Source organism: Pleurodeles waltl, chromosome 12 (assembly GCF_031143425.1).
Source record: "Pleurodeles waltl isolate 20211129_DDA chromosome 12, aPleWal1.hap1.20221129, whole genome shotgun sequence".
Taxonomy (NCBI): Eukaryota; Metazoa; Chordata; class Amphibia; order Caudata; family Salamandridae; genus Pleurodeles; species Pleurodeles waltl.
Genome location: NC_090451.1, coordinates 153,973,484 through 153,986,810, shown reverse-complemented (window position 1 = coordinate 153,986,810; position 13,327 = coordinate 153,973,484).

The window sequence follows — 13,327 nt, the reverse complement described above, 5'->3', positions numbered from 1 at the left end:
GGATGGCACTAAAGTGCTCCATGTAGATATTGAACAGTATATGTGAGACAACAGATCCTTGGGGTATGGTCCTGGTTACTGGCATTGTGTCTAAGATCAGATTGCTTATTTTTATTTGTTGTGAGTGGTTTTGTAGGAAAGATGTGAACCAGTGTGGACCACTCCATTGGCACCAATCCATTTTTGCAGGGAATCCAAGAGAAGATTATGGTTGACCGTGTTGAAGGCTGCTGATAGATCTAAGAGTATGAGGAGGCAGTATCAGTCTGTTTCCAGAGATTTGAGTAGGTCATCTACTTAATTTAGTATGTCTGTTCTCCTGCTGCCTCCTTTTCTGAAGCCTGATTGATGAGGGTTCAGCCGATTGTTATTGTCAATATGTTGGTTTAGTTGTAAGAGAACGCATCTCTCCAGTTTTTTGGATAGGAAGGGGGGGGATTGGAAACAGGTCTGAAGTTATTCGGGTCTGCACCCATTTTTTTCAGCAGTGTTGTGACTTGACCAAATTTGAGACAGTCTGGCATAACTCCAGTCATAGGAGAGCTGTTTATTTTTTTATTCCAGATAGAGGTTATGGCGTGTTTGAGGTTTTTTTCCAGGGAGGCTAGAATGGGATTGGTAACGTGGGAGAAGGGTTTGGATAAAGTCAGCAGATCAGAGAAGTCCACCACAGAGAGTGGGTTGAATACCTTGCAGCTACTAAAAGGTTTGTGAATCCCTTGACTTTGATTCTATACATTGTTTATTAAGGAATTGGATTAGAGTATTACACTCATCATTCCAGTGAAGATTGAGGTCACCTAGGATAAGGTTCATGACCTGTGAGGGTGAGCAGAGAGTTATCAGGTCCACTAAGCGTTCTCCAAAGGAGAGTGTGTTGCTAGGTGGATGGTAGAGTAGGTGATTGTTCATTGTTGTGTTGTCTTTCATCCTTATGGTGGTGTTGAGATATTTGAGTTTGTTGATGTGAGGGTGTCAGTTTCATCCATGTTGATATTCTTCTTGTGGATAATGGCGATGCCTCCACCAGGGTGGTCCTTTCTGTTTTTCTTGATGATTGAAAACCCCAGTGGGTCTGTGATGGGGTATGAGGAACATTTAGCTATGCTTCCATGATGAACGCAATGTGGATGTCATGGTTCAGGATGGTTTCCACTAGTTCTATTGTATGCTTGGTCGCAGATCTGCAGATTATGAGTATTCATTTCGTATCTCTGTCGCTCTTAGGTTCTTGAGGGGAGGAGGTTAAGATGATGTTGATGGGGTGTGCTGGTGGCCTGTCTGTTTTTGTTATTGTGGGGGTATCTCCCTAGCCCCGTCATAACCTGGATCTTAGAGAAAGATTTGATTATGTAGGGCGCCAGGTTGTAAGCCTAGGCTAACTTCTCTGTCTCACTCAGAGACATTGTGGCACATGTTCTATTGGGCCTTTGCGCTTTGTTGTTGAGAGGCATTGTGAGCTAGCTGTGTCTTGGCTCATCTTTGGAGTTGATTGCTGCTGCACAAAGAGGGGTGGTGATGAATATGATTCGGATGAGTATTTTGGTTAAATATGATATTGTTGATACTCTGTATTACTTTCTTTAGTTGGTTCTGTAAGCGAGTTAGTTGTTCATTTAGCTTGGACATGGGCAGTTGTTTTATTGAGGAGGGAGTGTAGGTGTTTCGCTTCAGATTGATCAGTGTATGGTGATCCAGAGTTCTGTAGTATGCATCAGTGGGAGTCAGGTTTGAGATGTCAGTGGGAGTTAGATTCGAGAGGTCCTTTAGTTCTGTGTTGTTTATGACAGGTATGGTGGGAAAGTGGTGAATGCACTTTTGAAATGTTGTTGTTAGCAAATTGGCAAGCTCAGGTGGGCGGTGATGGAAATTAGGAATATGAGCAACTCAGCTGATGCCCCAAGTGTTCTGTGATGTATGGAATGGCCGTGAGGTTTCTATGGGAGGTGGTAGTCGAAATTTGTTGGATTGTAGGGTGGTGTTGGTGGTATTCATCTGAACTGAGCTGGTATTCTGGGCTGGGCCTCTGGGTGTGCTGGTAAGAGAGTTTTCCATATTGTGTGAGTGAGGGTTGGTGGTGTGAACCCATGGGTTACCAGGGCTACATGGGTCACCGGGTTTAGTATTGGTTAGGCGAGGGCAACGTAGGTGGTGGGGGAGGAGAAAAAGTATGTGGTGTGTCTCGTGCCTGTTTCATGTTGTGAAGAACCCTGTGGGGGAGATTGGTTAGGGGGTTCAGAGGTGTGTGCTGGTGATATGGCATTTCAAAATGTAGGAAATGTATATTCAAAAGTACACAGGTTGTCATCATTGGCTTGAATCATGAGAGTTACGTTCTGAAGGTGGTAATGGTGGCATTACCTTTGAACGTCGGAGATTGGAGATTGTAAGTTTGCAGCCCTAAAGGATGTTAGTGGTTTTGTATATGTGAAGGTAATTTGTTAAGATTGTGTTCCATATCATAGGGCTGGTTGTGTTCTCCTGAGGCCTTTGGAGGCGCTATAATATATATCAGCGATTAGCAGTTTGGGTTGCTGTTTAATCAGTTTGAGTTTGTGCCTTTTTGCCGCTGTGGTCAAGAGGTTAGGGTGTAGGGTGATGAGGAAGGAGTTTGGACTGTGGAGTTCCAGGAGAAAGGGGGTGCAGAGATAGAGGATGTTTTCATAGGCTGCATTGAATATCCTATGGTGGGGCAGACTCGTATTTTTTGTAGTAGTATTGTCAGGCTAGTTTCCCCTGACTCTGCTGTGAAAGCTGCGCTTAGAGGCAGAGATATGGGGCAGCTTTTCTCAAAGGAGTGTTTTGTTCAGGAAGGTGTGGCTCAGAGCCAAAGTAGAGGTTGGTTTGAACTGGAACCTGATCAGTCCAAGATGACTGACATTCTGGAAGCTTGAGCTGTCTTCTTTACTGTTGATGTGTTTTGTGGAAGAGGAGCCTGGGTTCAGAGTGGTCCTCTTTCAATTGTTGTAGTCGGAGGGGAGCCAAAGTGGCTGGCAGACGTGTAATAATTCATTGTACCACATGCTGTGCATCAAGAGGTTTGGAATGTCTACTCTGGGCATGTAAGAGTGCATTCCCTGCAATGGTCTTCCTGTGTAATCTCATAGTTAGCCTAATATACATGCATGTGTGTGTGTGTGTGTCTGTGTGTGTATATATGTATATATATATATATATGTATATATATATATGCAAAAAAGGAGAGAGAACTCTGGGTAGTTCCCAAGTTTAGGTGGAGAGCAGCTCTAGTATGGAGCCCCCTGCAACACCAGCGACACTCTAGATTTGCTCACCTCAAATGTCTGTTTATCTAGCAACGTTTTTAAGCATTGGATCAGCACAGTGCTATCCACGCCGAGATAGATAGTGACAAAGTATTTTGCCATTTGTACAGCAAAGTCTTTAAGCATAGGTTTGACACAGTGCCAATCTTGCCGAGCTGTAAAATGACAAAAGCCATTTACCACTCCAGGCACAGTATTACAGCTTTGGACTGGTAAAGTACCATCCAAGCCAACCTCGAATGAGTAAAAGCAACCCCTGACACGTGTTGCGCTCTCATTAGAGCTCATCAGAGAGGTTTAGCTTTGTCCAGATACAAGGGAGCACCCAGAATATACGTTATAGTTATGAAATAGAATTTTAAAAAACCTTAAAAATTCACTGAAAAAAACAAAGGTTACAGGGACGTTATAGTTAGGTTCTGAATTTACTCATACAAAACCATAGAAATTCACCTGTGATAGTTACTTTAGATAACTCTAACTATAACGCGTGCCCCAAGGTAACGATAACTCACGCGGTTGCCATGCACTACCCCACAAATTACAGCGCTCATGACATCTTTGATAACATCATCAATAAAGTCACTAACAACTACAGTAAAATTATTAATCACATACCTGTACATGGCGGGGGCACAAGTTATAGTTACCATGGGGTGCAAGTAAAGGCATCAAATTAAATACATCAGATTCTTTCTTGCCTACCTGAGACCTCACCCAATGGTTTGCCACAGTTGATAACTGTCAATCAATTTTTTTTACGTAGCAATTTCTTTTGTTTGCCATCCAATTCTGATAGATACCAATTCAGTTTGCATACCTGATGACAATCCTTGCACAAAAGCAGCACCCACCAATCCCTGAGCGGACTCCACCGCATGGGCAATGCCAGAATATCTTTCAAACACGACCTTAAGACTGTCTAAGTAATCTGCTGGTCACTCTTATTTATTTTGTTGAGATGAATGAATAAATTAATGAATGAAATCTTTTAAAACATGAGCATTCACCTAAAATGGCATCTTGGTGCTAGGTTAAAACAAGTAAAAGGTGACTGGAAGGACACAGGAAGAAGCAGTGGGACTAATAAAAGAGGTGAGTTTTGAAATCTTTTCTGAACTTATTGTAAGAATACATAGATTTTAACCTCAACTGTGGGGTGTTCTACAACTAAGGGCCACAAATTGCCAGTGATCTTCCATGAATTCTGCTTTCCTTGCTCTTGGAACAAAAAAAAGCATAGCAATTTTGGGCCAAAGAGTCATCAACGCAGGTGGATGAAGCTGAATCAGGGGAGATTTTTCAGTTTAATAATAAACTCTGTACATCAGGGTCTGTCTGGATCCCTCATGCTGATTTCTGATATCATGGGCGGACAAGGATCATCCATGTGTGCTGTGACATAGGCGTGGCAGCAGGAATGTCACAGCCAGTGTTCTCAATAGTGCTGCAAGAGTTTTGTCTGCCTTGGTCAAACACATGTGCAGCTACATCACTTCCCCCAAGTGGAAGATTTGGCCACTGTGAAGGCTGGATTCAATGCAATGGAACATATACCAAATATTATTGGGGCAATTGATGTTTGTTCCCCCAGCAAAATGAACAGGTATTCAGGATTCTGAAGAGTTTCCACCCACTCAATGTGCAAAGGGTGTGCCTGGCTGACCAGTACATCTCCCACGTCACTGCCAAGTATCCTGGGTTGGTGCATGACACCTTCGTCCTGAGGAATAGCAGCATCCCAAATGTGATGGCAGAACTACAGAGGCACAGGGTGTGGCTAATAGGTGAGCCATAGTCCCCACCCACTGTACATCAGTGTATGCCTTCAGGAGTCACCCCCATACCATTCTGTAAGGCTAATGTTTGTCCCTTAATACTTGCAGGTGACTCTGGCTACCTAAACCTATTGAAGCTCCTGACCCCTGTGAGGAATGCCAGGACAGGGGCTGAGAATTGGTATAATGATGCACATGGTTGAACCAGGTGGATCATAGAACGTACCTTCAGCCTCCTGAAGGCCAGGTTCAGATGCCTCCATCTGACAGGTGGATCCCTGTGCTACTCCCCTGAGAAGGTTTGCCAGATAGTTGTAGCATGCTGCATGTTGCACAACCTGGCCCTCAGACAACATGTGCCTTACCTGCAGAAGGAGGAGATTGGAAATGTCTCTGTGGCAGCAGTGGACCCTGAGGACAGTGAGGAGGAGGAGGCAGTGGATGAGGATGTGGACAACAGAACATCAGTTATATAGCAGTACTTCCAATGACACATTGGTGAGACATTGGAACTGACCATTCCTCTGATTGTTTATCCTTTCAGAGTGGCTGGAGCATGATGGCAGTCAATTCCTTTACATCTTAACTGATTGTCACCTATGCCTTCTCATTTCGCAGATGTTGGTGTTATAACTACTGTGTACTGATGTGATGACTACAGGCAGCTACAGGTCATTATTTGTATGCTATCACAGAGTTTAGGTCATTTGCACAAGATGTAACTGTTACCATAATTGCACAGTTTCTTCACATAAATCAGTATCACTCAAGTTGTGTTCAAGGGTGTTTATTGTAGTGAAAGTTATAGATGGAATAGTGCAATGGAATGGGGTGATGGTAGAAGTAAGTCCAGGGTATTGGTCAGTCTGTTTGTGGCACAGATCCAGTGTCCAAGGGGTCATAGGAAGGGGGGTAAAGGCAGTTCAAAGTGGACAAGGTGACAGAGTGGGACACAAAGGGGACATTCAGGAGGGTCTATTTCCTGGCAGTGGTCTTTGTCTTGGCAAGTGTCCCTGGCATCTGTCTGGGTCGCAGGGACCCTTTGCAGGGTGGTTCACCTTCTGCAGAGGGAGGGGTGCTGGTGGCCTGTGGGTCCTGTGGCAGGGCCTCCTGTTCACTAGTTGCAGCAGATGTTCAGTTGACTGGCTAGTGAAAGGGGTCCCTCATTATTTTGGCCATGTCAGCCAGCACCCCTGCTATTGAGACCATGGTGGTGTTGAGGGCCTGCAAATCTTTCTTGTTCTCCTGATGGTGTACCTCCTGCAGCTGCTGGTTCTCCTACATGATGTCAAGAATCTGGCCCATCTTGTCCTGGGATTGTTGGTAAGCCCCCAGGACATTAGTGAGTGCCTCCAGCACAGTCGGTTCTGTGAGCCTGTCCTCCCCCTGCACACAGCTGTCCTCCCAGTGTCCCTGTCCCCATGTGCCTGCATCCACTCAACGGTGTGCCCACTGCCACTGACCCCAGGACCCTGATTGTCTTGGCTGTGAGGTGTGGACTGGGGTCCCTGTACAGGTGGGTACACTGCTGATTGATGTGTCCTGGGGACAGAGATGTGGGGACGTTGGGTGGGTGCTGTGGTGTTGGATACTGAGGGGGAAGGCTCTGTGGTGGACTGGGAGTGGGCTGGGTTGTCCGACTGACCAGCAGTCCCTGATGGGCCCGGAAGTTCATCCAGATCCAGATGTCCAGAGTTACTGTCATCACTGGGGGCATCTTCTGTTTGGGGACTGAATAGCCGTGGCACCTCCTTGCTGCTGGGATTGGCTGGGACACCTGCGGGGATGTAAGTGATGTATTATATTTCATGTCTGTGACATATTCTACATCCCTAGCTTCCCCTATATTGTTGCTGTTGCCCTGCCACCTTTGTTTTTGTATGGTCATATTTTGTGGGATTGTTAGTTCTCCATGCTGTGCATGGATAGGTGGGTGGTGGGTGTACATGCAGGAGTGGGAGGGCTGTACATGCAGTGGGCATGGCATGCAGGGCTAGGCATTGGGATTAGTTATATGTGTAGGTGCACTGTGTGGGATGGAGTGGAGTGATGGGAGTCAGGGTGAGTGGGTGAGATGGCATGCATGTATTGGGGGGAGATAGGTCACATTTTTTGACACACCAGGGTCCAGTCCTCCTGCTACTGCAGTGAGTCCCTCAGGGCACAGTATTGCCAAGACTTGCTCCTCCCATGCTGTCAGATGTGGGGGAGGAGGTGGGGGTCCACCGCCAGTTCTCTGGATTGCGAGATGATGTCTTGCTGCCATGGAACGTACCTTCCACCTTAGGTCATTCCACCTCTTCCTGATGTTGTCCCTTGTTCTTGGATGCTGTCCCACAGCATTCACCCGGTCCACAATTCTCTGCCATAGCTCCATCTTCCTTGCAATGGTTATTTGCTGTACCTGTGCTCCAAACAGCTGTGCTCTACCCTGACTATTTCCTCTACCATGACCCGCAACTCCTCATCTGTGAAACAGGGTGCCTTTGTAGGGACAAAGGTGTTGTGTAGTGTGTGTTGTGCAGTGCGTGTTGAATAATATGGTGGGTGTGGAGTGCGTTACGGATGGCTGGGTGTTAGTGGTGTTTGTAGTTGTGTCTGTGGTTTTAGTGTCTGTCTCGTGGCTATTTTTCATGTTCGTAAAGGGTTGTGGGTAATGTGGGTGTGTGTTTTATAGTGCTGTTGGTGGATGGGTGTGATGTGTAATAGTGTCAGGTGTGTATTTTTGGTATTGGCCAATGTTGTGTTGTTTTGTATTTGGGTGGCCATTCTGACCGGGCCAGTGTGTACTGCCTATGGTTTACCACCATTGAATGTCTGCCGTAGTGATTCATGGGTCATAATATGGAGGGCGTTGTTTTGCTTGTGTCACGGTGTGGGTGTTCATACCGACAGTTTAACACTTACCTTTGATCTTGCGGATTTGTGTTTGTGGCAGTATTCTGTCAGTGTGTGTGTCACAGTATGGCGAATGGATGTCTGCTTCTGCAACGGTATGTTGCGGCGGTCACAGCGGCGGTAAGTGGGATTTACCGCCAATGTCATAATGACCACCATAGTGTCCCTTTATGCAGTTAATACCCTGATCTATCTCAGGCACCCACACATTTTAGTCCTAATACTATTAAACGTGATGCAAGAATACTGGAAATTCTCAGTACTCAGAGTTAATGTACAAAGCTCAGTCTTGCACCCTCTAGGAACCCTAGTGATTCAACAAAGGGGAAAGACACTGGAGGGTCTTCTATGAAAAACAGATAAGGTGAAATATTAAGGACTACGCATTACCCACGGTAAACATCAATTTGATAATCTCAATCTGGGTTTGGTGATTGTGAACTTGAAACCTGTCATACAATTTTGGAACACACTGTGCCTATAATTAATGGGCAAAATAACATTGTCAAATATGGTGGTACCACCACAATGGCTATACATAATGCAGGGGGTCTTACTATGAGATCCCAAGGTCAGTATTGAAAGAACTAGACCAGCTGCTGGTTGACCTCCTGTGGCAATGCAAACGAGGGAGAGTCAGTCTATCCACACTGCGGAGAGAATGGGAGAAAGGTGGATTGGAGGTCCCTGGCCTTGAATTGTGCTATCTAGCCGCCCAGTTGCAACACGCAGTACTTTGGCTAGATTGGATATCAAACTGGGAGAGACGCCTGTTGGAGTGAACACATGGGGCCTACCAGCTAGGGGAACTTATGATGCAGGGTGGAAGAATCCCCTACACGTTCCCACTTCTGATTCAATTAATGGGGAAGATTTGAGAACAAACTGTCCAGGAGAGTTATTAAGAGAGCACCTTACTCTCCGGACATGGATATCTGGATACTACCTCCCTTTGTACAGATGAAGCAGGTAATATCAGTGATCAAATGGCAGGAGGGAAGTTGTTTAATGCTCTCTGATCTCTTACCCGGCAATAGATTTATCACGTACCAACAAGCAGAGGAATTATTTAACATACGTATGGGACACTTTTTACAATTTGCAAAAATCGCGGCAATAGCCAGACAACTATGGCCCACATTTCCTGAGGCACCAACTCCGGCCCAAACACTACGCACCCTGCTTGGGATGGCAGGGGACCGCAAGCTTATAACCCACGTATATGGAGCACTACGCACAGATAGAACAGTACAACTCTCACCAATATAGAATCGCTGGCACTTGTATATGGAAAGAGAACTTACCCCATATGAGTCGACCAAAGTACATATGGGGGTTAAGGAAGTAGTAGTTAGTGCACGCTTCAAACTAATTCAATATAATTTTATACATATGCTGTACCTGACCCCCAGACGTATACACGTCATATACCCTTCCGAGACAATAATTACCCAAAATGTGGGACAGCTGACGCCAACTCCTTCACTTGCCATGGACTTGCCCCACAATAAGAAGATACTTGGGGAAGGTCGTTGCCCAGTTGACAGGATGGGATGTACTACTGCAGATAGGCAAGTGCTTGCTAGGACTCCTACCACAAAACCCAGCTAGGAAACTGAGCCGACGCTATACAATGTTAGGCCTCATGGTTGCGAAACAACACATAGCTATCCATTGGCTTAGTCTCAAGGCCCCAACAAGAAGTTCATGGGAATCAGATGTGACTGAATGGGCAAGGGCGGAAGAGGTACACATCAGAAGGACCAGGAGAGATGACAAGGCACAAGAAACACTGGTGGTCGGGGTGGGGATGGCCAGGGCACTACTCGTGTGTGCTGACTCACAAATCGACACACTTACATCCCAGGGAAGTGGGGTGGACTAATAATCACATCTCTGTGAAACAGAGGAAAGACAAATCTAGCACATATGGAGGACTTGAAATAAATGGACCCTATATGGAAGCTGGGGTGGGAGGGAATAGGAACGGTTGAGGGATTATTATTGTTATTTGGTTTAATTGATTAAGATGTCAGCTAATTTGTGTCACATACCAGGTCGAGCTAACTTTATTGCATTCACTTTATATAACAATATGCATGTGAACATTACCTGGCGAACCTGACTGTATGTTTATAAAATTAATACATTTTTTTTTTTTTAAGTCTTAATAAAATAACAGCTTGTTTAAAAAAATAAAAAAAATAAAAGTCACACTGCCCACATATCTGACTTTGCATGGGCATTCCAAGATATAAATAAATGACATATTGAGAACTGTATGTCAGAAACTGACTAATGGCCCTTTTGGGTCCCCGTGTATGCATGTATTTGTGGATACATATATATATATATATATATATATATATATATATATATATATATATATATATATATATATATGCCTCTCCTTCAAATGGACCCCACAATAAGAGAAATTATGGGAGATTATCCTAAAGTGACCTTTAGGAGAGCACCAAACCTAAGCGATAAAATAACACAAAGCCATTTTAGCTCCCGAAAAAAAGGGGAATTGGTTACAAAAATCAGGTTTCTGGAAATGTGGAAATTGTAAAGCATGCAGGATTGTCAAAAATACAAAAGAGTATACTATAGGTAATGGTGGTAAAAAATTGATCAAACACCATATCACGTGTAAGAGTCGATTCACGGTATATGTCATTGAATGCCCCTGTGGTTTGAAATATGTGGGGAGTACCATCTGTGAGACCAAGAAAAGGATACTGGAACACATTTGTGCAACCATTAATGTAGACAGAAGCTATGCCACGGCCAAACACATGGAACAAGCTCATGGCAGTCAATAGGAAACTATGACATTTTATGCAATCGATCAAGTACCCATTAATGAACGAAGAGGGGACAGGGAAAGGAAATTACGACAGTTAGAGTCAAGATACATTCTAGAGATTTGCACCTTGACCCCTTGGGGAATGAATCTGGACAAATAATTATTTGTACATTTGTGAATTGTCATACAATTTCTAGCCAATAACATAGACTCCATTTATTTTTATTTTTACCTTGATACATGTGTTTTTTCACATACGGTCTTTTTGATATAGGTTTTTATGCATAGTGTATAATGGACTCTTATAGCCATAAAGCATGTCAGATATGGTGGAAATTACGCCAACAAATGCGGTGGATATCTCCCTTTTGTGAAATAATATTGTGAAATAGAACATAAGGTGTTATTGATAACAAGCGCATGAAGAAATTTGGGGTAAAAGATAAACATAAACACATAAACGTAGCTTATGGGTGGCAACTACTAAATCCACAATGCAATGGGAAACACAGTGCTCACTCATGGTTAATTTTGATTTGTTATTACATGTTTTTTAGGGTTTAGAAAGCAATTTATTTGCCTAATGTGTAATCTCTATAAACGTGCATTTGCAAATTTAGGTTGAAAAGAGGAGTGTTGAGCATGTTTAAATTCTAAATTGATGATATAAAAACGGAAGTAAGGGGCCATAACCGGAAATGCCTGTGAACAAGGTCTTGGCAGACCGAAACGCGTAAGGCAGCATTAATTGCATGTAATCGAATTGAAGCCCAGAAAATAAAGAAGCAGCATATACGGCAACTTTGGAGAGCGGCTTCTTCCTTCAATTTGATAAAGGAATCTGTGTTTCATATATATATATATATATATATATATATATATATATATATATATATATATATATATATATATATATATATATATATATATATATATAAATATATATATATATATATATATATAAATATATATATACTTAGACAACAAATGTTACAGGGTCATTATAGTTAGGGTCACATTTTAAAACATACAAAACCATAGAAATTCATGTTATAGTTACAGTCATTTCAAGTTACTATAACTCGTGGCCTAAGGAAACTTTAATTTGCACCGTCGCCTTGCACAGTTTTCTCATCAATAATGTTATTGCAAATGTTTCAGTAATATTATTAATGATGTTATTAAAGATGTCATGAGTGCTGTAATATCTTGTGTAATTAGCAGTGAATAGCAGGGGCACAAGCTATGGTTCCCTTATGGCACGAGTTATAGTTTCTTGAAATAACTCTAACTATAACAGGTGAATTTTTATGGGGTTTTTTTCTGTTTAAAGTGAGCCTAACTATAACCTCCTGTAGCCTTTGGATTTTTAAGTGAATTTTCTATGTTTTTTTAAATTCTATTTCCTAACTATAAAGTTTGTGTTAGCTTTGTTTTTTTCAGTGAATTTCTATGTTTTTTAGCACAAACTAACTTCACTTACTATACGTTCATCCAATCACAGCCTGCAGCCAACCCCCTGTAACTACCCAACCCCATGCCTTTGGCCGTGCACGACCGGATTTGGCTGCAGGCCCTGTAGGCAAACCCCTATACCCACACCAACCCCGCGCCACGCACGACCAAAGGCTGTGCTCAGTGGGGGTTATCTTCAGGGCTTGGCTTGCAACCAGTCCCTGCCGCCTACCCCACAACATGCATGAAGTGCTTGTTTTTGGAGATGTGATCACATTCCCGTTCCTCAAGAACGCATCTCCAAAATTAGTGGGAAATGCGTTCTGGGGTCCTTTTTAGTAAGCTGTCTTCCTTGGAAAAGGGATAACACAAGAACTGGTCTCAGCAGCAGAAGACAAGAAAGAAATCACTCCTCACAGTCACTACATGAGATTTTATGATAAAAAAGCAAGGATGCAAACACCTCCTTCAAATTTTACTGATAACTTTTCACAGTGGAAATGCAGAAAAAACACACTTGCTTTGCCTTGTCCCTGTGCATGAAGTTAGGATGATTAATATTTTACAGAAGTGGAGCTTCATCTTGGGCACCTGCTTTGTTTATAACTGTAAATGATTCCTGATGAGGTTTATTTTCTGTGAAATGAGCATCGTGCCAGAATGAATCATCAGGACATCATTTTAATAACTGCTGTGAGTGGGTGTGTGACAGTCTGACTGTGTCTGTGAGTGGGTGCGTAAGGGTCTGACTGAGACTGTGAGTGAGTGAGTGCATGAGGGTCTGAGTGGGTCTGTGAGAGGGTGCATGAGTGTCTGAGTGGGGCTGTGAGTGGGTGCATAAGTGTCTGAGTGGGTGGGTGAGTGGGAGAAATTGATTGACAGAGAGACAGAAAGAGAGAAAGAAAGTGAATGGGAGAGAGAGATTTATTTTTAGGTTTTGATGTCTGATATACTTAGAATGAGATATTGGGGTACAATTTACAATAAAAAAGGGTTTTTTAAATTTTTTTAAACTATAATAATTGATTTTTATTAATGAAAAAAGGAAATGAATCCAGCTGGACTTGAAACCCCAGTGCTCAGTGTGAAGGTCATAGACC